General features: G+C 48.4%; 1 protein-coding gene across 3 annotated transcripts in view; it reads right to left on the bottom strand.

Annotated features, from left to right (window-relative positions):
- Positions 1-25,800, bottom strand: part of Ube2o (ubiquitin conjugating enzyme E2 O) — a 42,766-nt gene that overhangs the window by 15,827 nt on the left and 1,139 nt on the right. The gene's annotated exons all lie outside the window — the stretch shown is intronic.

Below are 25,800 nucleotides of genomic sequence, written 5' to 3'. Positions count from 1 at the left end.
TCTCCAGCCTATTTTACTTAAAAACAATTAAAAATAAAAATCCGTAGGGCTCCCTAATTTACATGGCAGCTCATAACCACCTGTAATTCCAGTTCCAGGGGATCTATCATCACCTCTGGCCTCGTGGGCAGGGCACTACACACAAGCGGTGCACACATACACATGCAGGCAAAACAATTATGCACATAAAATAATACATAAAACAGAGAATGACATGAGGAAACCTCTACTGGCTTCCGCAGGCACAGGCGGGAGTCAGCATGTCCACTCACACAGCTGTACACACGATGAAGGAAAGACTGCAGGCAGCAGTCCCAGGAAAAAGGCACTGCCGGAGAGCGAGCAGGCTCTGCCCTCGCTGATCTGGGCTTCAGAGGCCCACCTGCTGCCGAGGCCGCCTCCCTGGGCTGCTCTTATTGTCCTGTTCCCAGTCTAGAAGCTCATTCATAAAACTGATCTTGGCCGATCAGGTGGACTATAAAAATTTCCTGTATAATGGGGCTGGAGAGATGGCTCAGCAGTTAAGAGCACTCTCTGCTTTTCCAGAGGTCCTGAGTTCAATATCCAGCAAATACATGGTGGCTCACAACGATCTATAATAGAATATAATAGAATCTGATGCCCTCTTCTGTCCTGCAGGCGTACAGGCAAATAGAGTACTCATAAACATAAATAAATACATCTTTTAAAATTTTCCTTGGGGGCTGAAGAGATGGCTCAGAGGTTAAGAGCATTGACTGCTCTTTCAGAGGACCCAGGTTCAAATCCCAGCACCCACATGGCAGCTCATAACTGTCTGTGACTCCAGTTCCAGGGGATCTGACACCCTCCTACAGACATGCATGCAGTCAAAACACCAATGTACATCAAATAAAATAAGTTATAAAATTTTTCCTTTATAAAACTTTCCAAGGCTAAGGAGCTGAAAACAGAAGGAAGCTAAAGTAAGATGGCGCCAATTAGCGAGGCTCCGCACTCAAGGAGGAGCTGCCAAAAGGCCACAGGAAGGCGTATTTAAAACTTTCATTTTTTACTTATGTGTATATAAGCACATCTGTGCGTGGGCATGTGCACACGTACAGGTGCCCACAGAGTCCCTGGAGCTATAGTTACAGGCAATTGTAAGCCACCTGACAGCAACGCCGGGATCTAAACTTGGGTCTTCTGCAAGAGCCCTCTCTCCAGCCCCCACAAAAAGGGTCTGATGGGCCTAAGCATGCATGTCTCAGGAACAGGAGCCACCAGCCACACTGCTGCCATTCCTCTCCTGTCAAAACCACAGGCAGTGGTCCCTTTAGGGGAGCAGGAATGCCCCGAGGCAGTCAGGCCTCACACCCACTGCAGCTTGATGATCAAGAGTTCCAGGATATACTGCTTGCCAGCCCCTCACTAGGTCCCCGGTGAGTGGAGAAACAGAGACAGTTTACAGCGGGCCCTGCTTTAGACTTTTTGTTTTTGTTTGTTTTTCAAGACAGGGTTTCTCTGTGTAGCCCAGGCTGACCACGAACTCAGAGATCCGCCTGCCTCTGCCTCCTAATGCTGGGATTAAAGGCATGTATGCTGTTCCACCACCAGGCTCTCTTTTAGAAGTGTTCAAACAGTGAGGTTTCCCACTACTGACCAAAAGAAGCCACACAGGGACTGAAGCTGTTCACAGGGCCAGGACTCCAACCAACACCTGAAGGGAACGCTCCACCAGACTAGCATGGAAGATTTAGTCCCAATTTGCTACTTCCCAAGGAGGTAAGTAAGCCAGCCACCGAGCTGCCCTCCACAGCCTGAGCTGGGTCTGAGTCTCAACATATAGACGAAGACAGAAATAAGGACTAGGATGTGTTCTAAAGGGAGAACACCTGTCTGTCATGTTCCCTCCCTAGCATTCTGTACCGGAAAAGTGAAATAAGACAGCTGAGGGTATGGAAGATGCCTTGCCCAGCCTACTGTAGGCCCTGGCAAAGGGACCTGCCTCTGGTTCTCCTGTGCCTGAAGGACCTCCTGCTGTTGACTGGCGCTGCAGCGCCCCACCGCACACTGCCCTGCCTCATTGTGGCTGCTGCTTCAGCCTAGCCCTACCTAAGTGGCCTGGGAGGCTCCGCATGCCAGATCGCAGGGTTCATTCCTCTGCTGGGAATCCTAGAATGGCAGACTCTCCACAGCAGTGCTTATGACCCATTAGTGGGCCATAGATCAACTTAGTGGGACACAGCCAGCACTGGTACCTATGTGCATTACATCTATACAAGATGGACAGGGGCTATTCTGAGGAAGTCTTTTCAGTTGTATATAATGAATACACTAATGTCCCATGTCCCATGCCATAGACTGTTTACTGTGGGTCACTAGCAAAGTCTGGGAAGCTTGAGAATCCTCATTCCACCCTAGTCTCTGCCCAGCACCCACGACCAAGCCCCACAGAGGGACAGCCATCCCCTTCCAGCAACAAAACCTCCACAACTGCAACGTCTCTATGTCCACACTTAGACATTTTTCTATGGAAGCTTATAGTTCTGGTCTTCCTTGACCCCTCTGTCGGCTAGAGCAACAAATGAAGAGGAGGCAGAAAAACAGGCTTCTTGCTGGAGCCAGGCCCTCTTTCAGTGTCTTCCCAACTCCACGCTAGAACGGGCACGTGACTGGTCAGGGCTTCCAGCCTGTGCCAGAGCAAGGGCTTTCTCGGAGCAGTTGACTACCATGCGGCTCAGCTGGCGGGAACTCAGCAATCAGCACCTCCACGTGAGGATGGAACACTTACCCAACAAAACATACTTGGCCAGCGGGCCTCAAGTGCTTGGGGGAGGGGAAGAAGAGAAAAGAAATGCTGGCAACGTGTGGTGATATGTGCCTTTAATCCCAGCACTTGGCAGGTAGGAGGATTTCTGTGAGTTTGAGGCCAGCCTGGTCTAAACTGAGAGTTCCGGGCCAGCTGAGATACCATAGTGAGATCCTGCCTCAGAAATGAATGAAGGAACGAACGAACGAATGAATGGTTTGAAAAGTATTTGAATTTGGCTAGAACATTCCAAACACACTATCCAGGAACCATCCCACAGAGGCTCAGTGAAGGCACAAGCTGGGGTCCACTGAGTCAGTCAATAGCTTTTGAATGTTTCCTATAGATTTGAGATACAAGAGCATAAACATAGGGGTGGCACTCACTTGTAGTGCCTAGTATGCACAAAGCCCCAAGTTAGATGCCCCATAGGAGGAAGGAACAGAAGGATGGGTCAGGCTCACAGAGTTTGTGATAGGGAACAGTGAAGTTCTGCCTGAGCATCTGTTTAGGACGATGCAGCTGCTGAGCTGGGTAACTCGAGAGACTTCTCTTTCAGATTGCAAGAGGAGCTAGGCTGTCTAGGACCTACAGCCCTGTGACAGGAGACCAGGACAGGCACACCACTAAGAACTCTGTTCCCAGACTCCAAGCCTGCAGCCAGGAGCTGTGTAGCAGGCTGTGGCATGGGACACACGGCACCACTGCCTGGGATCTGCAGAAGTTACCAGCTTGGCTGGGATGAACTAGGGATGCAGGACTGTGGGGGACAGACAGCAGACTGAAAGCAGCTACCTGCTCAGTGAGAGGGAAGGAGGGGAAGTCTGGAAGGAGGCTGGTCTTTGTGATGCAGTGCTTGAAATGATCAGGGACTTGGTGGCAGAGTTGACAGCAAAAAAATACGCCATCAGGAGGAGCAGGGCTCTCTCTTGAAGAAGTAAACACAAAAGGTTGCAAGCAGCCAGGCATGGTGGTGTGCACCTGTCACCTCAGCATGCAGGAGGCTGGAACAAGAGATCACAAGCCGGGGACTAGAGGATGCCGCTGCACAGAGACTGTGTCTAAAAACAAGACAGAGAAGAAAACGGGGGAGAAAGTAACAGAAATAGCCGAGAGGAAGAACACACTCCCAGGGCCCCACAACCTCATCACCACCTTTACAAATACCCACATTTGCTATTTTCAGGCCAACGAGAAGAGACCACCAGGGGCATGCTGGCATCCCAAGGCAAGCAAAGGGGCTTCTGGGGGATGACACTACTACTTGGATGAGTCCAAAGACCTTCCACCTCTATTTCTTCCAGTTCATGGCAGCAACAAGTATCTCAGGACAGGGGAGCAGAACAAAAGTACCACTTGAAAAGTACTCAGAACAGCTGAGGCAAGAGCTGCCTATTCCTCAGATACAGTTAGACAAGGCCACAGCTATTCATGAGGAGGCAAGATAGACAGGGAAAAGTGGAGTTTAGGCAGTGGGGAGCAAACAAGAACCAGGTTTTGCTGAGGACATGTACTGCTACACCCATATGGATATCAAGGCACCTCCTGGGAACCAGAAGTCTCCCTGAGACAGGGCAGCCCCAGAGCTTACACTCCACAGTCTCCAGGGACCCTGAGTGGCACCTGCCTAGCATCTCTTCTTGCTGCAGGCCACACTTCTGCTTCAGCACATGAGTGGTCTATTTGGGGAGTACATCCCTACAAAACCCCAAAGCAGGTCAGCATGGCCCTCAGGGACTAGAGCACCAAGGCAGTCTTCTGAGGAGCTAATAGGTTGGTCGGAGAAGTCAATTGCATGTGAAACAACACTTACAAAGGATGGAATGAAATGCAGAAATTAACACAGCTGTATCATGATGCATTTTAAATTGATGCATTATTAAATTGAAAGGATTTTAGGTCTATCAGGGGAGACAATGAATTGTGTAGTATTAATACCCTTCTAGCTTATATGGTCAACATTCTCTTCCCACCCCTTTTATAAGCTGGAATGCTCCCAGAGTGATGGTTATGGCTGGAGGCTGAATCAGAATGCACACAGACAGCGAGGTGAGCCTGTCTGCAGAGGTTACTGCTAGGACCACTCAGCAGTATTACAAGGGGCTCTTGGCTACAGAAGGAACAGCAACACTTAAGCCCTGGACAGGGAACCGGTGCTATCTCAGGCCCAGCAGAGGTGCTGGGGGGAAGAAGACCAAGTTGGGCTCAGGCACCTAAGGGGGAGGTCTGATCCCACTCAGAGAGAGGAGATTCAGGGCTGAGCTGAGCCACAATAAAGCAAGCATCACAGCCAGGGACCCCACCAGAAACAGGTTAGCAGCCTTATGGTACCCTGCAGGGAAAGGCAGAATACAGAGAAGAGCACCAATACCAGAACCAATGATGCCACATCCTACACAATTACACATGAAACTTCCTTTCCCTGGGAATGCATGACCTTTAGAGGATTATCTGGTCTCATGAGCTCACCAGACACCTGACAGAGTATATAGGTCCTGAGGGCACCAGCTGGACTTCAAGAGGCTGCATTTTACAGTTCGCAACCACAAGGTGGCGCATGGCTGGCCACAGGCTGCTGAGCTGCTTTTCAAGAGCAACTGGTGGAAACAAACAGGGATCCCTTAAAATGAAAAAGGAGCCCTGCAACAGCAAGGTCATGGAGCAGTGAAGAACGGAGGCAGCCAACAGAGCTCTTAGGAGGAAGAGGCTGTTTAGGTGGCTGCTAATCAGATTTCCCCAGGGAGTGTTTTAAAAATAGTTCTGTAGCTAGAGAGATGGTTCGGTGGTTAAGAGGACTGGCTACTCTTCCAGAGGACCAGGGTTCCGTTCCCAGAACCCACATGATAACAGATAGAGGTCTGCAACTCCAGCACCACTGGATCTAATACCGTCTTCTGGCCTCCTCGGACACCAGACATGCACATGGCGCAAGCCACCCACATGCACAAAAACTAAAAAGGCCAGGCACAATGGTGCATGCTTTTAATCCCAGGGCTCAGGAGTTAGAGGCAGGTGGATCTGTGAGTTCGAGGCCAGACTGGTCTACAAAGTGAGCCCAGGACAGCCAAGGCTCTGTTACACAGAGAAATCCTGTCTCAAAAAGACAAAAAACAGGGCTGAAAAGATGGCTCAGCAGTTAAGAGCACTGACTGCTCTTCCAGAGAACCCAGGTTCAATTCCCAGCACCTACATGGCAGCTCCCAACTGTCTATAACCCCTGTTCCAGGGGATCTGACACCCTCATATAAACATACATGTAGTCAAACACCAATATACATAAAATAAAAATAAATTAATTAAAAAAAAACAAACAAACAACAACAAAGTTCCTAGCTGCTAGAGCTACCCTGTGAGATCCAATTTCAGAAAAGAAAGAGAGAGAGGGGGGAGAGAGAGAGAGAAAGAGAGAAAGAGAGAAAGAGAGAAAGAGAGAAAGAAAGAAAGAAAGAAAGAAAGAAAGAAAGAAAGAAAGAAAGAGAAAGAAAAGTTCTGGCTGTGTGTGTATGTATGAGAGAGAGAGAGACGAGACAAGGTTTCTCTGGTTAATAGAGCCTTGGCTGTCCTGGACTCACTTTATAGACCATGCTGGCCTTGAACTTACAGAGAACCACCTGCCTCTGCCTCCTGAGGGCTGAGATTAAAGGCATGCACCATCACACAAAGCAAGAAAGAAATTCTAATTAGAGTAAAACAAAGTTCTGATCTTTCACTTCAGACCTCCTGAATGAATGTGGATAAAGACAGCAATGTGTAGTTCTTCATTTTCTTTCTGGCCTGGGAACTGAACCTAGAGCCTTATGCGTGCAAGGCTTTCTTTTCTTTTATTTCATCCTTTCAGGTCTCATTACACAGCCCAGTGAGACCTCACCGTGAACTCATTTCATGCTCTTCCTGCCTCGGGGTCCTGAGTGTTGGGATCGCACTATCTTAGTGTGCGCTATCACACTCCACCGGTACATTTGTTTTTAATAGACTGACCTGTAGATCAAGGTGTCAAAACACGGTGGCTTAAAATAATTAACACTGCGCACTACTCAGAATTCCCTAACAACCCTTTTTGTGGCTCAGTCCTGGGGACAGACACACTGGCACCAAGCCCTCAAAAGGACATGGCCTTAGGTTTGAGAGACAGATCAGGTGGGCCAGACTCCAAGCTGGGCCAGTGCCAGGGGGATGGGAAGCGCTGAGAAGGACAGAGACAGAGGTTAAGGACTGGACCCCACCAGCTGTTGCCACGGAAGCAAAAACCAGATTCTGGCAGCATGCAGAGGACACCGTTTTGCCACTCTCAAGACTTCAGGTGGATGGGCAGCTTCCTGCAAAGAGCGCAGCTTTGGACCGGGTCATGAGTAAGCTACGGGGCACTGGTGGGAGGAGGTGGCCTCAATCTCGGGGACAGCCCTTGGGACCTCGTTGAGGGTGTTCCTGCTTTGTCCCCCACCTTTAATGTGACCTTTTGGTAGTGTCAAGCCACCACTCTTCCCGAAGCTGAAGCAAGGAGCCTCTCTGCTCCCCCAGGCAGCACAGTGGCCTGCTGTGGCCATGCTCCCCCAAAGCCGTGAAGCGACAGCTAATCAATAGCCACTTGGAAAGTGCATTATCCTACCTCGCTAGGCAGACTTACTTGCCCGAGAAAGGATTCACTCAGCACTGCTATTTTTAAAAAATGCAAATATGGAAGGAAACGGCAGTAAAAATAATCCATGAGAGCCCTGAAGTGAGGGTGTGAGGGCAGAGGCAGGTTCACACCGAGGGATGGGACACTGACTGACCTTCCCATGGCAGTCTCAATCCTTTTGTTTGGGATCATTCCGGTGGCCAAAGAAGACCACACTCGAACTTTCCAGTGACATGCAGCTGAGCAAACTCACACACAGGCAGGACTCATGACCTACCAGAATGACTGTAACAGCACTGCAGGTCCACATCCCTGTGGTCTGCTGGGAAGCAGAAGTTTGGAAAAGGCATAGAAAGCCAAGGATGAGAAACAAGACTGGCTGGATGAAAGCAGGCTGTGACAGTCCCAACAGTCTCTAAAGTCGACAGCACACAACAAGGCCGGCCAGCCTTGCTGAACTGGCAGAGGTGGCAGGCCACTATTCTTCTGGGCTCTCAACACTGACGTCCAGCCTGTGTCTTCCTTCCAGCTCCCCACACTACTGTTATTTGCTCAGAACAGGACAAATACCGTTTAAACCAGTGTTTCTCAACCTGTGGGTTACGACCCCGAGGACTTGACCGCCTTTTCAGATATCAGATATCCACATATAAGGTATTCACACTAGGATTCCTAACAGCAGCAAAGTTCAGTTGTGAAGAAGCAACAAAAATAATTTAATGACTGGGGTCACCACAACATGAGGTACTGTACTAAAGGGTTGCAGCATCAGGAAGGTTGAGAACCGCTGTTCTAGAACAAACCTTCCAACAAGTTAAATGCAAATGTGCAGCAGTCTGTGGTGACTGGCGAGGCTGGGAAAACTGTAGAGACTGGCTACTGCTCACCTGAAAGCGGGTGGAAAGGGGTTTCCCATGGATGGGTCCTGTGGACTTCCTCCAGCAGCCCCTTCCCTGACAGAATAATGGGAAATGTCATAGCTGAACCCAACCAAAGACCAACACTATAAAAAAAGAGAATGGCAGCCAGCACTCAGGCTTATGGCTGACCCACAATATGCCACCTCTTACCCTCACTGGAGCTACCAGTGTCCAGGCTCGAGTGCCCAGTCTGTTCACACAGGCTGGAGTCAGCCCCACTTGAGAGGAGCAACAGTACAATTGACATGTGGGGCTCAAACTCCTGGGAAAAAGGTAGTGTCCTTCTTATAGAGTAGATGCTTTGGCTGTCCTCTCTCCTACCCGGGATAGTTCTATTTCCCTTATTCCTGGGCCCTGATGGTAGGTGGGTATGGGATGTGTGCATGAAGCAGCCCTGGAAACTGAAGAGGACCAGGAGGAGCATATATCTGCAGTGGCCCTGTACCCAAGGACCATATACCCCTAGCACTGAAGGGTTACAATAGAGGCACCTTATACCTGTGTCTTAAGGAGGGTGATGGCCCAGCTTGCAGAGCTGTCTGCTATGCTAAGGCAGGGATTCCATCTCTCGCTCTCCCATGTACCCACCTCTTCCCAAGCATTTCAGTGTGAACTGCCCAGGAAGGCAGATAATATGCAGAAGCCCAACTTACACCAAGACATAAGGACAGGGTATGAACAGGAGGCAACTAAAATTAACCTGGTGGGCTTCAAGTCTGAGCTCTACGCTCACCTCTCCTCCCCTAGGAGTTGGACAGAAACACAGCTACCCAACAAGGAAGTCTAGGCTCCTGCTGGCTTGCTTTCTCTTATTACTATGCTATTTGCTTGCTCCACAGAAGACTGCCCACTCATTCATTCATTCATTCATTCATTCATTCATTCAATCAGTCAGTCAATCAACAAACTACTTGGTGTCTATGGGTTCGATAGACCCTGTCCCAGATGCTAAGGAAACATTGGGAGATTAGCCCAGGCAAGCATAGGGTAGGGAACAGTCACACTTCACAAATACAACATGGCTACACAGATCTCTTGTCCAGATGCTATCTGTTAGAAGGACTTCTCTGACACAGCCCTATTTGGAAGCACTCTCCACGATGTCCCCGCCCCTTGCTTTCCTTTTCTCCACAGCACTTTATGGCCGCTGGCTGCCTGTGCCTCTTGTCTGCCTATGGGTCCATATGGGCAGGCACTGTCCGCACAGCATCCTCAAGCAAGTTCCCCCCAAACAGGAAGATGCACCTAGGAGACTGCTGGACAGACACACTGCAGGGGAAACCCCAGAGAGAGGGTAGATGTCAAGAGTGGTAGGCAGTGTCCAGTGCTGTTGACAGAGTCCACGTCATAGAATGGATACACTCAACCTAGCACAAAGGTCCCACAGAGTAGCATGAGCAGAAGCCTTACTGGTGGGGCTTGAGAACCCAGAAAAGAGGGATGGGGTCATGCTCCTTGGAGGACTAAGGCCAAAGGAGAGGAGGAAAGGAGGAAGTAGGTGAGGAAATACAAGCAGAGGAAGAGTCTCTGCTTGAGACACTAAAAAGAAGGGCACAAGCTAGGCCTCTAGAGATGGCTTGTTGGTTAAGGTTAGGAGAATGTACTACTCTTGCAAACCCACACTGAGTGGCTCACAACTGCATGTGATTTCACCTTCAAGAGATCCAATGTCCTCTTCGGGATGCTGTGGGCACCCATGAGCTGGCCCACCTACACCACTTACACACAATATTAGAAATAAGATTAAAAAAAATTTAAGAGGTTAGGCAGCAAGCTGCAGAGGGCAGCTGGGGTAGATAAACCTTAGCATTAGGAGGAAGTCTACAACAGTCAGTGTCTTCAAAGAACCTGTGCACAGGAGGAAACCACCATCCATAACAATAGGCCTTAGTCAGAAACTGGTCCCTCTGGGAAGCTTGGTTTCCCAGTGGGCTGTGAGGATTTACATGGCTGAGAAAGGCCAAGGCCAGAGTAGCACCTGTCACTGTCACCCAAATAGGCCACAAGCAGCTTTAAACTAGAACCTCAAAGATAGGTGAGTTATCAGGTCCCTAAAATCCCTCCCCATCCCTGGTAGCCGCCTCCTTTTTGCTATATGGGCTCCCTCTCAAGTAGGCCAGCACTGCTCAGGGAGGGCAGTCCCTAAAGGCTGGCCATAGCAGGCACATGTACCTTCACAACACCTGTGGCCAATATCTTTTGGGCTCGTGATTTCAGAGTTAGAGTACATGATAGTGGAGCAAAGGCATGTCTTCAGGAACAGCTAAGAGGTGACATCTTGACCCATAAGCAGGATGCAGAGGGAGCATACTAGGAATGAGGTGGTTCCTTTGAAATCTCAGCAGAGAAACCTCCTCCAACAAGGCCACACCTTCTAATCCTTCCCAAACAGTTCCACCAAGTTGGAGTCCAAGTATCCAAACACAGGAGCTTACAGTGGCCATTCTAATTCAAACCACATCTTCTAATCCCACCGCTGGCCACCTACTGGACTATTGTAACTATCTGATCAGTGTCCATGGTATGGACCCTGTAGATGGAGATGTGCTTGGACACTTAAAACAATGATTTACATCTGAGGATTAAATCCAGGGATCTATGTAGGATTCCAGTTCAGTAAGAGACTTTAAATTCTAAGAGTCAAGCACGATTCCTAACTCCACAGGTTGAGTGTGATACTTGCAATGCAAGAGATTCACCGCTGCTTTAAGAGGCCTATATAGTTTTCAGAAGGTCGAGCCAGCCTGCCTGCCTGCCTGTTTACTGCCAGCACAACACATGCCCCGTTCAGGTGAGCCAGCTGAACACTACAGCCAGGCAAGAGCTGACCATTCATGGGAGCTAGAAAGACACAGGGTCTACAAGAGGACAGAAAAGTCAGAAAAAATGGAAAAACTATCTTGTTAATATTTTCACCTTCACCACACTAATTTGTGGGAGGGGAGGGTCATGTGTGCCCAAATATGGGCATGGATATATGTGTGTACACACGTGTATGGATGTCAAAGGTTAACCTTGAATGTCTATTCCTCAGAAGCTGTCCACTTTGTTTTTTGAAAGAGGATGTCTCACGGAGACCTCTCAATGAGACCATAGGTTCTCCTCTGGGAAGATCAGCTGGCCAGCAAGTCCCAAGTCTCCACTTATGTAGTACCTGGATTCTAGGAACTTACCATGGTGCCAGGCTTCACACAGGACTGAGCTGGGTGTAAGTAGTTATCTATCTCCTCAGCCCTGCTTGTGTTTTAAGACAGGTATTGCTATGTTGCCCAGGCTGGCCTGGAACTCTTAATCCTCTTGACAATTTCTAGACTGAAGTGATCACAGGCATGCAACCCTGGCTACATTCACTCACTGCATTTTCTAACTGCTGCCTAGATACATAAACGACCACAGTGGTTCTCAGCTCAGGCTGAGCTGTTGGTGGCAGAGGACTGCCTCATTTCTCACATCCTATTCTAGAATGCTAAGATCAGAGTCACTAGGGGAATAACCCAGCTGTCGGATTTTTTAAAAATTTACTTAATCATTTAGGTTTTTTGAGGCAGAGTTTCTCTGTGTAGCCCTAGCTATCCTGGAACTTGCTCTGTAGAGCCAGAACTCACAGAGATGTACTTATTTTTGCCTCCCAAGTATTGGGATTAAAGACGTGTGCAGATCTCACCACTTGAGCAGATTTTTAAAGATTATTTTTTTCTTATTGTATGTGTATGGGTGTTTTGCCTGCTTGTATGGTCTGTGTGCAACATGCATGCCTGCTGTCCAAAGAGAGGGTGGTGTCCAGAAGAGGATGACAGATCCCTTTGAACTTAAGTGGGTGCTAGGAATTGAACCCAGGTCCTCTGGAAGAGCAGCCAGTGATCCTAACTGCTGAGTCACCTCCCGAGGCCCCAAGCCCATGGTTTTAATTGATAAAATGTGTCAGTCTGTAGTATGCTTCAGTGTTAGGTGACTCTGGCAGGCACAGATAGTAAAAACACTACACATGCATAAAACTGAATCAAATTCCTAAATGTTAAACTTAAGCAATCCTTAACAAGGTCACTCAACAAACAGCCCAAGTGGCCCTGAGCAGATGGCTACCCTGCTCGCACTGGCTACAGGTGGATGATTTGTGAAGCACTAGCAGCCAAGATCCTCTGGGGAAACTCAGGGGCCCCCATCCAAAGCACATAACAGGGTCCTCTTGTCCCATGACTGACAAGTGCCAAATGACCCAGTTCACCCTACTGCATAAAGAGGATCATACTCCACACAACTGGGCTACAATCTCTGCCTTTGACAACCAACACTGGTCGTGGCACACTACAGTTGGAGTGACAGCATGCTGGAAAGCTTGCACACTGTCCAAGACCCAGGGAAGGTGTTCAGCTCAGGACTGAGAACTGGAACTCTGCTGCTGCTAGAAAGACATGAAACTGAATGCTTTCAGTTGCTAAGGATTTCACATCCTCAACTGCATTTATACACAAGAATGGGGCTGAACTACGAAGATGACAGATTCCTGCAGTGTTCAGACTTGAAGGACAGACAGGATCCTAACTCAAGGCCTAGCAAGCAGGCCAATAAGAAAAGACAAATGAAGGAGCTGGAGGGAGGGCATGGTGTCTAAGAGCACAAGCTGATATGCCACAGAACCTGTGTTCAGCAACTAGCACCCCCATGCTGGCTTATAACTATTTCTAACTCCAGTTCCAGGGAATCCAACACCCTGTTTTGGTTTCCATGGGTATGAGCATACATATGACACAAGACACGCATGCAGGTAAACACTCTACACAAAACGATCTTTTAAAAAAGCCAAAAATAGCTGGGCAGTGGTGGCACACACATTAATCCCAGCACTCAGGAGGCAGAAGCAAGAGAATCTCTGAGTTCAAGGCCAGCCTGGTCTACAGAATGAGTTCTAGGGCAACCAAGGCTACACAGAGAAACCCTGTCTCTAAAACCAAAGCAAAGCAAAAAACAATCTACTTAGAGTCATGTGTTCAAGGAAGATACACAAAACAGCCAGTGAACAACAGACCCACACAATAGAACTAGACTCACCGCAGTCTTCTTGTCTTGCTTAGTGTGGTCTTGACCATGAATAAACAATTTATCCCCCACACAGATGACCCTCCTGCCTTGACCTCCCTCTCAGCCCACACCACTGCCTATCTCTTGTCTTCGCTTCTTTATGCACAAAGCTCTCTGTCTAACTGCTCTGCACTCTCCAGGTCACCAACTTAGATCTGGATAAAGCTGGGTCCGGCTCAGACAGTTCTTTTGAGTGACTCTTTGGTTCCCATCTGCTTGACAGAACCTGTCCTTCAGAGCTGTTCAAGCACATCACTTCCTTTCCTCTCTGAAATGTGGTCCTTTTTGCCTCGCAGTTCAGTGCTGGCTCTGCTGTTTAGGGAGTTCTGGGATTCCTCTTGGAGTGGCATTTTATCAGTAGCCTATGGTGGGGTGGGGGCGTCAGGGCTATTTGGATTACAACAGGGGAGTATTTTAAAAAGCTTAAGGGACCATATTTCTCTCAATACCCTGCAATCCTCTCAGCCCTGCCCTTGGCATTTTGCCCCTGTCAGAACTGTTCAGTTGGTTTTCTTCCTCTACCTTTTCCTGGGATGGGCTGCCAGGCTTGAGCTGCAAGAGCCTTTACCTATAGCACACACACTGTGACAGCTCTGCATTTCCTTAACCCTGAAAACACACACACACACACACACACACACAGGAATATGAACGGTGAACAGAACAGATCTGGTCACAGACAGAGTGCATCTCTGGTGAATGGAAACACAAAAACAAGCACACTTTTCTGGCCCTTTTGGAATACTGTGCCAATTGCATGTGTGTATTCAGACATTTAGATTTAAAATCAGCCTTAGGTCTAGAAACCAACAAGGTACTCTACACATTTCAAAAACCTAGAGGTGAGATTTTGATGGTTTCCAGCAGAAAGAAATATCAATAGGGTTTCAGGTATAGCTCAGCAGTTGGACACTTGACTAGCATGCAAAAGCTCTGGGACTGATTTCCAGCTCAGTCAGAAAATGATTTTAAGAAGCAAACTGGCAGCTGGACGTGGCACAAGCCTGTAATCCCAGCACTTGGAGGAGGCAGTGGCAGGTGGATCTCTGTGAGTTTGAGGCCAGTATGGTCTACAAATCGAGTCCAGGACAGCCAAGGCACCAGCCACCCTGGGAAAGTTCAGACAGCATGTAGAGCGCATGTGGTCCCCAGCAGCAGCCCGCTGACCCAGGCTGCGTAGAAGAGCAAGCCAGTCTAACAATCAACTACCCTTTACTCACGGAATGCTCGAGCCACACTCACAAACCTTCTATTTCCACGCTACACAAGGAAGCATTATGTACTAATGACCACCATCAGCAGCAACAGCAGGGTAAAGAGAAAGTCCTTATGTCTACCTGGTCAACAGCCAGTCTTTGGTGACCTTTTGATGACTTCTGGTTTACACACAAATACACATGCATGTACGCATGGGTGTATACCAAGTGCTGTGTGTCTGTGTGGTGTGTATAAAAGAAATACTCCAAGTCAACCCCATACTAAAATTTGGGGTAAAAGGATTAAAAAGTGAACCTCTGAATCCACAGGGCTTTGAAGGACCCACATGCCACCAGTGTGATTCAGAGGGCAGTCCTGGCTAGCAGAGATTTTTAGACCCACAGGCTCTAAATCGGCCGACTGAGCAATCTGCACTGAGGAGAGGCCCACATGTGGGCAGTTCAGCTGCCTAGAGCTAGCCTACGCTGTGTTCATTCATGCTTCCTCACTTCCCCCAACACTGACACCCTGGTAACTGTGACGGTTAGATCCATTTTAACACAGTTTTCAATTTCCGCCATGTGGCAGGCCTACCATAATAGCTGAAACTGCAGGCTATCCTCTTAGACTCCTCCCTCAGAGTGTCCATGCAAGTGGACACAAGAACCAAGCTGTCAACAATGGAGCTACACTGGGGCTAAAGAGATGGCTCAGCAATTAAGAGGACTGGCTGTTGTTGCAGAGGACCTGGGTTCAATTCCCAGCACCCACATGGCAGCTCACAACTGTCTGTAGTGCCAACTCCAGGGGAATCTGGCACCTTCACAGACTTACATGCAGGCAAAATACCAATGTACATAAAATAAAAATAAGTAAGTCTTTAAACTAAAACAAAAGAAACAAAAAACAAAGGACCTACACTGATCACCAAGGAGGAAACACGTGTAACTGCCAAGAGCTCTTAGAACTTAGCTACCACAGGCACAGCAGCTCCAGCTGTCCTCAGTGTCACTCTGCGCAGCACTGCTGAGAGGCAGCGACAAAGAGGTGACTTTTCCTTGGATGTGGCATCCTCAGTTCTCACCCTGCCTGTCCTGGGAACCCTTGTGGCCAGGAAGCTGGGTTTCTGATAGGACTCAAGCAGCTGAATTTGGCTCCGCCCTAGCCTCTACGCATGTGCTCTGCCTGAAAGCTTTGTGATGGAAGCTGCCAGAATAGTAAACTGCAATATGGTGTCTTATGACTAATCTGCTCCTAGTATTAGGATGCACATGTAGGCTGCTCCTGGAGTAATTCTTTATAGTGGCTTCAAAGAAGCATGGCTTGCACAACAAATGACGTGGTCAATCTGCCAACCAAGAGTGGAGAGAGCTGGCATGAGGGGCAGGCAAGGGGCCCACAGCTCCAGCACCATGAGGCATCTGAGGATGGAGGGTTATCTGCAGAGATAGCTCAGCAGTAGAGTGCTTTGTTAGTTTGTGCAAGGTTCAACTCCCAGCACCACAGAAAGAGAAAGAAAACAAGACAACGAATACTGGAAGACTCCTTCCTAAGCAGAAAGAAGTAAATGCTGGCGACCATGTTTCCCAAGAATGTGCACACCCAGCTCTTTTACTATCCTTTTTTCCCCAAGAAGGAATGCTAGTGAGCCACGGGGCATTAGAGGCACTTGTGAATTGGGAAAAAGCTGTCAGACTGGCTGTGGACAGCTGAGAAGGCAGGACAGGCAGGACAGCCTAAGGCAAGGAAGAGGCTGGATCTGAGAGTGTAAGCAGGCACCTGCAGGACAACCTAAAGCTGCCCGGGAAGGAGGAGGACTGAAGACAGGGATACCCAGGAGATGTCTAGACCTGCTCTAGACCAGGAAAGGAACAACCCAAGGCTGTTCCAGCAGCCAGGCCTGGTGCTGCAGGTCTGGAGTACCAACTGCTCAAGAAACTGAGCAAGCTCAGGGGTGGATACTATAGTCAGCTCAAGGCCAGTGCGGGCAACTTAGTGAGAACCCTGTCTCAGAATCAAAAGTAAAGAGAGGCTGCAGCTCAGTATTAGAACATTCACCTACCATGTGTGAGGTCACGGGTTCATAAAGAAAGAAAGAAAGGACAGAAAATGAAAAGCAAGCACGGAAAACAAAGGACAGCTCAACATGACACTGTTGGCAAAGGGGTAAAAATCTGGGCCAAGGGGGACCTCAAAATAGTGGCAATGCCCTGGCTGTGCGGAGCTGCAAGCCTTAACCCTGAGTGTGCACTGCCGCTCTGTCTGCGCCTAACTCACAAGTGGCTCCCAAGAACGCATTCTCATACACACAGATGAAGCCAGATGGCAGAGGGACAGCAGCTGCTGACTCACGGTGGCTGGCAATTAGTAATCAGTGGTCTAGTCTTTCAGTTCTCCTGAATGTCTGAAATGTTTTAATATTAAAAAGCTGGGGGGGGTTAACCCCACAGACTTGGGGGCAGGGAGGACTGTCATTTCACAGGACTTCACACCACAAAGTCTGAGGTGCTACATGGCGTGACAGGATGTAGAGCAGGCGGCTAGGAAGGTGATGCAGGTGTGGCACTCATCCAGATCCACTCAGAACCCAGGAAGGGAGAAAAGGGGAGGGGAGGGGAGATTGAGGAAGGCTTCTGGGGAAGAAAAAGAAAAGAAAAAAAGAAAGAAGGAAACTTTGGTAAATCAGATATAAGGGGAGGGCCTCCAGAAAGTCTCCACAGGCATGGTCATGGGGCTGCAGAGATGGCTCAGGGGTAGAGGTTTTGTTGCCAAGCCTGACAACCTTGAGTTTGATCCCTGGGATCCACGAGGAAGAAGAAGAGAACTGACTCTCCCAACTTGTCTTTTGACCTCCAAATGCGTTTCATGGTGCTCATGAGCCAACACACATATAAACACAAAATAAATGTTCAAAATGAGAGCAGAAGTAACCACATTAAATAATATCAACAAGCCTAAAGGAGTACACTGACTAAGACAGTTGGCAAATACAGTGACCAGGAATTCCCTAGTCACCTATGATCTCTGGGGAGCCTCACATCCAGATCAGCAAGCCAGATGGGAGGCCAAAGGTCAAGAATAAATGGGAGGCAGACAACCAATTTTACCAGCACAGGACTGGGATGCCCCAGAAGCAGGGGAAGAGGTTTTCTTCCCTGCTAGAACATGATGTCATCAACCTTCAGGGCCCTCAGAGTCCCTTAAGACATTAAGCAGAAGTGGACACGGATCAAGCCTGATGCTCTAGGAGAGACACATAGTTGTGTGCCTGTGAAATCCCACCTGGCCTTCGGGGGCCATCAAACACCCTGGGTAAGAAGGCCATCAAGGCCGCTTCAGCAACCCTGTGCATCCCAGCCAACACAACTCACAAAAGGCTCAAAATGAGACCGGCAGCAAGACTGGCAGAACCCAGGCTCTCCCTGCAGTATGCAAATGAAGGACACTCTCTGAGGCGGCCTGCAGGAAATCTCTGTCAGTGCTAGCTGTGTTTTCATCTTTCTGGGCTGGTTGGGTAGGGTTGACTGGCTCCCCCAGCATGACTCAGTATCTTATTTAAAAAAAACACCTTTAAATTGCCATAGTCAGTCTGTTCCCCAGATGTGGCTGTGTTATCAGGTTGAACCAAAGATGACACAGCAAGTGTCTCAGTCCTTTGACCCAGCTGTAGAGTAGTAAATGCTGCTGCAGCCTTCTGGAGCAGGCATACAAACTGAAAATGCCCAATTATATACACAACCAAGCAGATTTAACCCTTGAAGGGTAGACACTCCATATTCACTGCTGACTGGGTCCTTGTAAGATGCAGAGCATTTGTGCACTGTGTGTGAGAGGTCAGATGGAAGGCCAAAGGTAGGAGGTTCATTAAATCACACAAACTTGCTTAAATTATCCTTCCCTGGAAGGACACCACAGGCTTGTGTCGAGAACTCTGGGCAACCTGGACACACGTGACCAAGGTTTCACTCAACAGTCACTCTGAGTTGAAGGGCAAATAACCTTGGAACAGATAAATTCAGGCAGCCATTAATGTGATTCAATTTTACTCTGAGCTACAAAAAAAATTCCAGTAAGCACTCGGCTCTCCCTGTCTATAACCACAAGTCAGGTGGTACCTAATAGACCCCTGGGGCTGGCCAAGACGTCAGGTACAGAGACAGGGGTATGAACCGGCATCCCTGCTCATCAAGAGGAAGTTCCAGGCTGCTGCAGCACTGAGGTCTCCACCACTGCAACTCCCTGCCCTGACCCCCCACACACACACCAGAGGGCAGAGCCTGAGGAAGAAGCTACAGTCAAAAGTACCAAACTCCTATAGAATAAGGACAGTGACAGTGGCCAGCTGAAAAACTTTTTAAACCTTCTGAGGAGCTATTTCCTCACTTTAGACTGTCAGGCTCAATTGGTGGTCCCAAGAAACAGGCTGGTCACAGGTCAAGGGGACTCTCCTAAGGACCAAACAGGAGCTCAGATCACACTGTACTGGGAGAAACCCACAGCAATTGCCCTGACTCCCACTCTGAGGGGACCACCAGGGGCAGCTGGCATGGTCATGCATTCATGGTCATTCACATTACACATGATAACTGCACTTCTTTTTTAAAATGTGGGCCCCCAGCACGTTCCAGGCAATTCCATGAGGCCCAATGGTGTGTAAAATAAAAGACAAAGTTATTCTTGATCAGACAGAAAAATGAAAAAGAAAAAAGCAAGGACATAAGTGAAGCAGGGAAGGCACAAAAACACCTTCCATGTCCTGAAGCAGAAAGCAGAACACAGGACTGAGGGAAGGAAAGCAATTGAGGCAGAACTCAGTCTCTCTAAGGAATCCTTCCTGGCCCTGATTCATGAGTCAGCATTCCCAGCACCAGGGTGACAGTGGCAACAGCAGAGAGACAGGTCAGGCTGAAGTTCCATTCCTGATAATTTTCAGGGGATGCAGAAGCCCTCCTGCTTGCTTGGAAGGTGGCACTCGGTTGGTACTGGATTGAGTTAGGCTAGTGCTGTATTCATTCAACATTCTTAAGAATCAAGGATACCCAGAAATACAATGTATTTTTGATGGTTCTGAGGATGACTGAGATGTTAGGGATGGAGCAGTGTGCTCAGAATAGCTTATGGACCGGCTTCCGTTCACTGGGGGCCACTCCCTATTCCACTAAGGCTTTCCATATTCAGCAACTGGATGGCTGTGCCAACCCCAGTTTGTGGTTCCTGTATGTACAGCAAGGAGAGATGAATCCTTTAGAGTCTCAGGTAAGAACAAATGACATTTCCTTCAGCCGTTTTCAGGTTGCTCCACTTTGGCAGTGTGATGCTGGGCAACCCCTTACGGCCTGGCTGTTCTCACTTTTCTTTGAGCCTCAGAGTCAGTAACACCATCTCCATCAGACAGTTGCCTGGGGTACAACAAACAGGGCAGCTCTGGCCTGTGATCCTAAGAGGAATACATCATTCTAATCCTTGGGGTTCGTCCTATCACCTGTCTTTTGGGAATTTCAAGAGATCTTCCAGCCAAGTGTGATGGAATACACCTTTAAATTTGGGAGGCAGAGGCCAGCTCACACTGTGGCTCAGGCTAGCCAGCCACACAGCGAGGCTATAGCTCAAAAAACACTATCATTGGTGCCGCCACAATGACAACAGTGATGATGATGACATCCTCCAGAGCTGGGGAACACAAACAGTCAGCCATGTAGCCAGAGATCTCTTCTGCTCACTGCTGGAGACGGGCAGCACTGCTTTAAGTGTGCATCACTGAATTTCTTATGAAGTCAAAGTTATGAGACTTCATGAGCACGGCTGGAAAAGGCTCCCAAAGCCAACCCCATCATGAGATTCCTGAGAACTTCTAGAAAAGGCTCCCAGAGTCACAACTCTCAACAATATTCGCATCCCACGATACAGGAATTAGGAATTAGGAATTCCTGTGTCACCAAAACAGGTTTCCCGAGGTACCACTTTGCTGTGGTGCAACCCTGTGATGGAGAGAAGCAATATTCCGAGCATCAGGGTCAGGTGACCACCAAGGCACAGGACCATGCTTCCGACCACTCCCCCAGAGGAGGGTCATTTCCAGAGCTAGAGAGACCTACCTCACCTTGCAGTGAAGAGAAGTGAGGCGCCGACCTCTCCAAGGTCAGTCACAGCAGCTGCCAGCCAGGAGCACCCAAAGGGTTTTGACTTCCAATGGCAATACAAACACATGTCCCTCAGCTGGTCAAAGTGCCCTTGAGTCAGGCAATCACCACACAGAGACAACTGCAACCTCAGGGCCAAGGAGTTAGAAGAGAGAAAATCGAGGGACAGAATAAAATCACAGGGCAGCTGTTAAGAGTCTCCAAGCCGTGATTCTACTGAATAAAATGCAATTTAGATCACTCAGTCCTGCATCTTGCTTTAACCTTATATAACTCCTTCCTGTTACATCACTAAGAACAATTCCTTTTAATGGGTCCCGCACCTGGACAAGGGAGACAAACTTCTTGGGCAATGATGCTACACCCAAATAGCTTTCCCCATCGAAATGCTGGCCTGAGTAGGAACCAAAAATAAACTGCAAAGCCAATTCCAGAGGGACCTGTCATCAGGGAGCTTCACACACCCCACACACACAGCCTCACAAAAGCAGTGTAATCGCAGGCAGCTTGAATGCAGAGACAAATCTGGGAGTGTCTCGAATCTGGAAGACGCTAAGTGTTGCGGCAACTTAAAAGACAACACACAAGAGGTGGGAAAGCAACTGGGGGGTGTGGTGGCACACACCTGCCTGCACTCCCAGCACCTGGGAGGTGGAGACTGGGGAGCAGAAGTACAGAGCTGGGGCTGGAGTGATGGCTAAGCGGTTAAGAGCACTGGCTGCAGCTAGGTGTGGTGTCACATGCCTTTAATCCCAGCATTCAGGAGGCGTGAAGATGAAGGCATGTGGATCTCTTAAGTTTCAGGCCAGCCAGGTCTACAAAGTGAGTCCAGGACAGCCAGGGCTACACAGAAAAATCCTCTCTGGGGGAGAGGAGAAAGCACTGGCTGCTCTTTCAGGACCGTTCAATTCCTAGCACCCATATGGCAGTTCACAAGTGTTTGTAACTCCAGTTCTAGGGGATCTGACACCTTCACACAGACATAAATGCAAGCAAAACACCAACACACACACACACACACACACAGACGAAGTACAGAGTCGTCCTTTGCTACAAGATCAGCTTGGGGGCAGCACAGGTGGCAGGAGACTCTGTTAAGGGAAGGAACAAAGGAAGGAAGAAGAGAAACAAAAAAAGCCAAAACAAGCAGCACAAAAAGAAAGCTTGAATTTGAGCTGACTGACAGTTGGCAGTCTCACTCTTTCCTCAGCACTGCTGTCCCAGCCAACAGGTGGCAGCAAGAGAGACCACCCTGCCCACAGGGCTCAGGGCAGCTAAGGGTCTGTTGGCCGCTGGCTTTATTTTGGAACAGTACTCAAAGGATGCATAACCCTTCTGGGGAAAGGGCAGGTCTCCACAGAGAACATTCATTGAGGTGAGAAGTTCTGAGCCAAGGAATGGGTCACAGGTTGAGATCAGGAAGCTGGGGAAAAGAGAGCCTAGAAGAGCCTCTGGCTGTTAAGGTCTTGTGTGGGTGTGGGAAGAAAGTGTCTTCTTTTCTCAAACTGGGACTATGTAGCTCTTGCTGTCCTGGAACTCACTATGTAGACCAAGCAGGCCTTAAACTCACAGAGGTGGTGAAGGGTGCTAGGACTAAAGGCATGTACCACCATGCCTAGCTGATCTTTAAGTTCTAAAGAAGCTTAATCTTGGCTGCTGGGAGCCTCAGGAGCATAAACCACAAATTCCATGCTTTGTGGAAGCAGCAACTTTATTTCTGCGGCTCATCCACGTGGAGGGGACAGGAAGGGAGTAGGGCTTGCTGCCTGTCTCTTCGTCTTTCTTTATAAATGTGTTAGAAAAACTGACATTTAAACTGGGCATGGTGGCATAGGCCTATAATCCCAGCACTCAGAGAGACAGAGATAGGTGGATTTCTGTGAGTTTGAGGCCAGCTTGGTCTACAAAGAGAGTCCAGGACGGCCAAGGCTACACAGAGAAACCCTGTCTCAAAAAAAAAAAAACAAAAACAAAACAAAAAACAAAAAACCCAAACAACAAAACACCACTTCCGTTTAGAGACAGGTATTAGGGTTGGAGAGATGGCTCAGCAGTTAAGAGCGCTCGCTGTTCTTCCTGAAGACCCAACGTCAGTTCCCAGCACCCATGCTGGGTGCTCACACCTGCCTATAACTCCAGCTCCCACATCCTCTCTGGCTTCTGCACTCAAATATACTCACATCCACACAAACCCATACATAAGTTATATAATACACACACACACAAATAAAAAAATAAAAACAAGTCTTTTTAAACAGAAGGAGGCATTAAGCCGGGCAGGCAATACACATGAAACCCCAGCCATCAGAGATGATGAAGCAGAAGGATGTGTTTCAGTCCAGTATAGCTGCAATAAAGAGTCTCAGACAGTCTGGGTGACAATGAGACCCAGACCCAGGGAAGGGACAGAGTATTAAGCCTCCTTTCATATTCTCTAACTGAACATGTACACTACAAAAACAGCCCAGGATACGAGGACTGTTCCATCAAATAGCCACAGTTAACGCTAGTCCAGTAATGGCCAACTTTTCAGACAGGGTCTCTGTGCAGCCCGTCCTGGGACTCACTCAGTAGCCCAGGCTGGCCTTGAATACACAGAGATTACCCGGCCTCATGTGCACCACCACTGAGTTAAAAACAAACATGGTGGTGTCCACACTTGATTCCAGCACTTGGGAGGCAGAGGCAGGCAGGTCTCTGTGAGTTCAAGGCCAGTATTCTACAAAGGGAATTCCAGGACTGCCAGGGCTGTTAAACAGAGAAACCCTGTCTGGGGACTGGGGTAGGCCGGAAGTAGTGGTACACACCTTAACTCTAGGACACAAGGGGCGGGCAGAGCTCTGTTGAGTTACTAGGTGAAATACAAGCTGTAAACTGAAATAAATCTTTCTAAATTAACTCCTTCAAAAGTTGCTTTTGGTCATAGTGTTTTCTCACAGATATAGAAACAAACTAAGATACTGGGTGATGTTGGGTGTGGTGGCACATGCCTTTAGACCCAGCACTTGGGAGGCAGGAGAGCCAGAGCTACACAGACAACCTTGTCTCAAACAACAACAGCAAAGGTTCCTAAAAGCTGTCACTATAGGTGGGTGTGATGGCACATGTCTTTAATTCCAGCACTCAGGAGGCACGGACAGGCACATCTAAATTTGAGACCAGCCTGATCTATGTGATTCCAGGAGAGAGAGAGAGAGAGAGAGAGAGAGAGAGAGAGAAATCTGATAATAACAAAGTCTCCACTCCCATAGGTGGACCTCCGATAAGCAGGAAGCAGATACCAGTCAAACCTTTCCTTTCGGCACTGTCATGTTAGATGAATGAGGCGGGGGAAGAAGGACAAACTCCCCAAAGTGCTGCAAGGCCCCAGGACTCTATCATGTGTCCACTGCTCAAGGTGACAGATAGCTGCTACCTGTACATGTACAATGTCCACAAAACATCTACTTTCTAGTCCTTAGCAACAGAACTGCATCCTGTCACCTGCAGTGACACTCACAGCTCACCATTCCTTGGAATCCCTTTGCTGGAAGCTACAGGAACTGCAATAGGAGAGGCAACACCAGCAGAGACCAAGATGGGCTCCAACGCACTTAAACCAGTTACAAGAGAGAATCTTCAAAACCTACCCAAACAGAGGCCTTTTAAAGTTATTTTCTATGTTAACTCCAAAATAGGCTTTGCAGGTCAAATTTTATTACATGTTGTGGGGGAGGAAGAGGGAATATATCTGTAAACAAAGTTAACCACCAACATCAAGACATACAGGAACAACTGACAAAAATGGCAGTGCCCGTGGCAAAGCTAGGCCCAGTTCCCTCAGCCAGGGTGGGAGTCAAACCTCTGGAGAACCTGGGTGATGGAATGAAACAATGCAGACAGAGACCGAGAGCAATAAACTGACACAACACTCATCTTTGTGTGTGTGTGAGGGGATGAGACAGAGTTTCTAGGTAGCCTTGGCTGTCCTGGATGCTTTCTGTAGACCAGGCTGGCCTCCAACTCAGAGATTCCCCCTGCCTCTGCCTCCCTGAGTGCTGGGATAAAAGGCGTGTGCCACCATGCCCAGGACACTGATCATTCTGCTGCAACACGGAGCTTGTTTTCCTGAGTGTGTATTTTCCATCAGTGAATCTTTCTCACACACATATCTTTACCTCCAAATACTTTCACAAATGAACTCAGTTCCTTAGGAATCAGAACTGTTGCCTGATACATGTTTTTCTAAGAAGCTGACACTGTGTATGTGTGGATATGTGCCTGTGGGTGCACACTGGGTAATGAAAAAGAGATGCTGGTAGCAGCAGCAATCACTCCTGCCCAAGAACTAGATTACAGCCTCTCAGGACTGGGGCTTTTTCCTACCTGGTCTCCTGCCATCCTCCATCTGCAGTGTCTCCCTTCTCAGTATGGCATGAGGCCATATTCCTCTGCCGTCTTTTTCTCCCAGTGTGAGAAACCCAAATTAACTTAGTTGTTTTGTTTTTGAGATGGGGTCTGTAGTTCTGGCTGGCCACTACGTTGACCAGGCTGTCCTCATACTGAGAAATCCTCCTGCCTCAGCTTCTCTAGCACTGGGATTAAAGGCTTGAGACACCACATGGGACCCTAGATTAACTTCTAAAGAGCTTTGGTCATGTGGCTCCTTTAACCCTCCACACTGCAGAGGCTGAGGTGGGACTATCATAATTTCCAGGCCAGTCTAGACAACTTGGCAAGATTTACTCACAAAATTGAGAGTTGTAGCCCTATGGAAAAGTGCTGGGTTCAACCCTCAACAATGAAAAAAATTTAATGAATTAATTAATAGCCTCCCCCCAAAGCAGACCTCTCACTGTCCAGGAACCTAAAAAAACGAGGCAGGCCTGATTCATGCTTAGAAATGTTTCCTGATGGGGAGGGACAGGAGAGGAAGAGCTGTGAGGTAAAGATATGTGAGAAAGATTCACTGATAGAAAAATACACACTCAGGAAAACAAGCCTGCAAACCAGCCGTGGTTTAGGTTTATAACAGTCCTCTTTTGTAGAACTGCTCCATTCACAAGCCTCATCCCAACACAGTAGGAGAGTGTGGTA

Source organism: Meriones unguiculatus, chromosome 7 (genome assembly GCF_030254825.1).
Source record: "Meriones unguiculatus strain TT.TT164.6M chromosome 7, Bangor_MerUng_6.1, whole genome shotgun sequence".
NCBI classification, from domain to species: domain Eukaryota; kingdom Metazoa; phylum Chordata; class Mammalia; order Rodentia; family Muridae; genus Meriones; species Meriones unguiculatus.
This window is presented reverse-complemented; position numbering and strand designations above follow the sequence as displayed.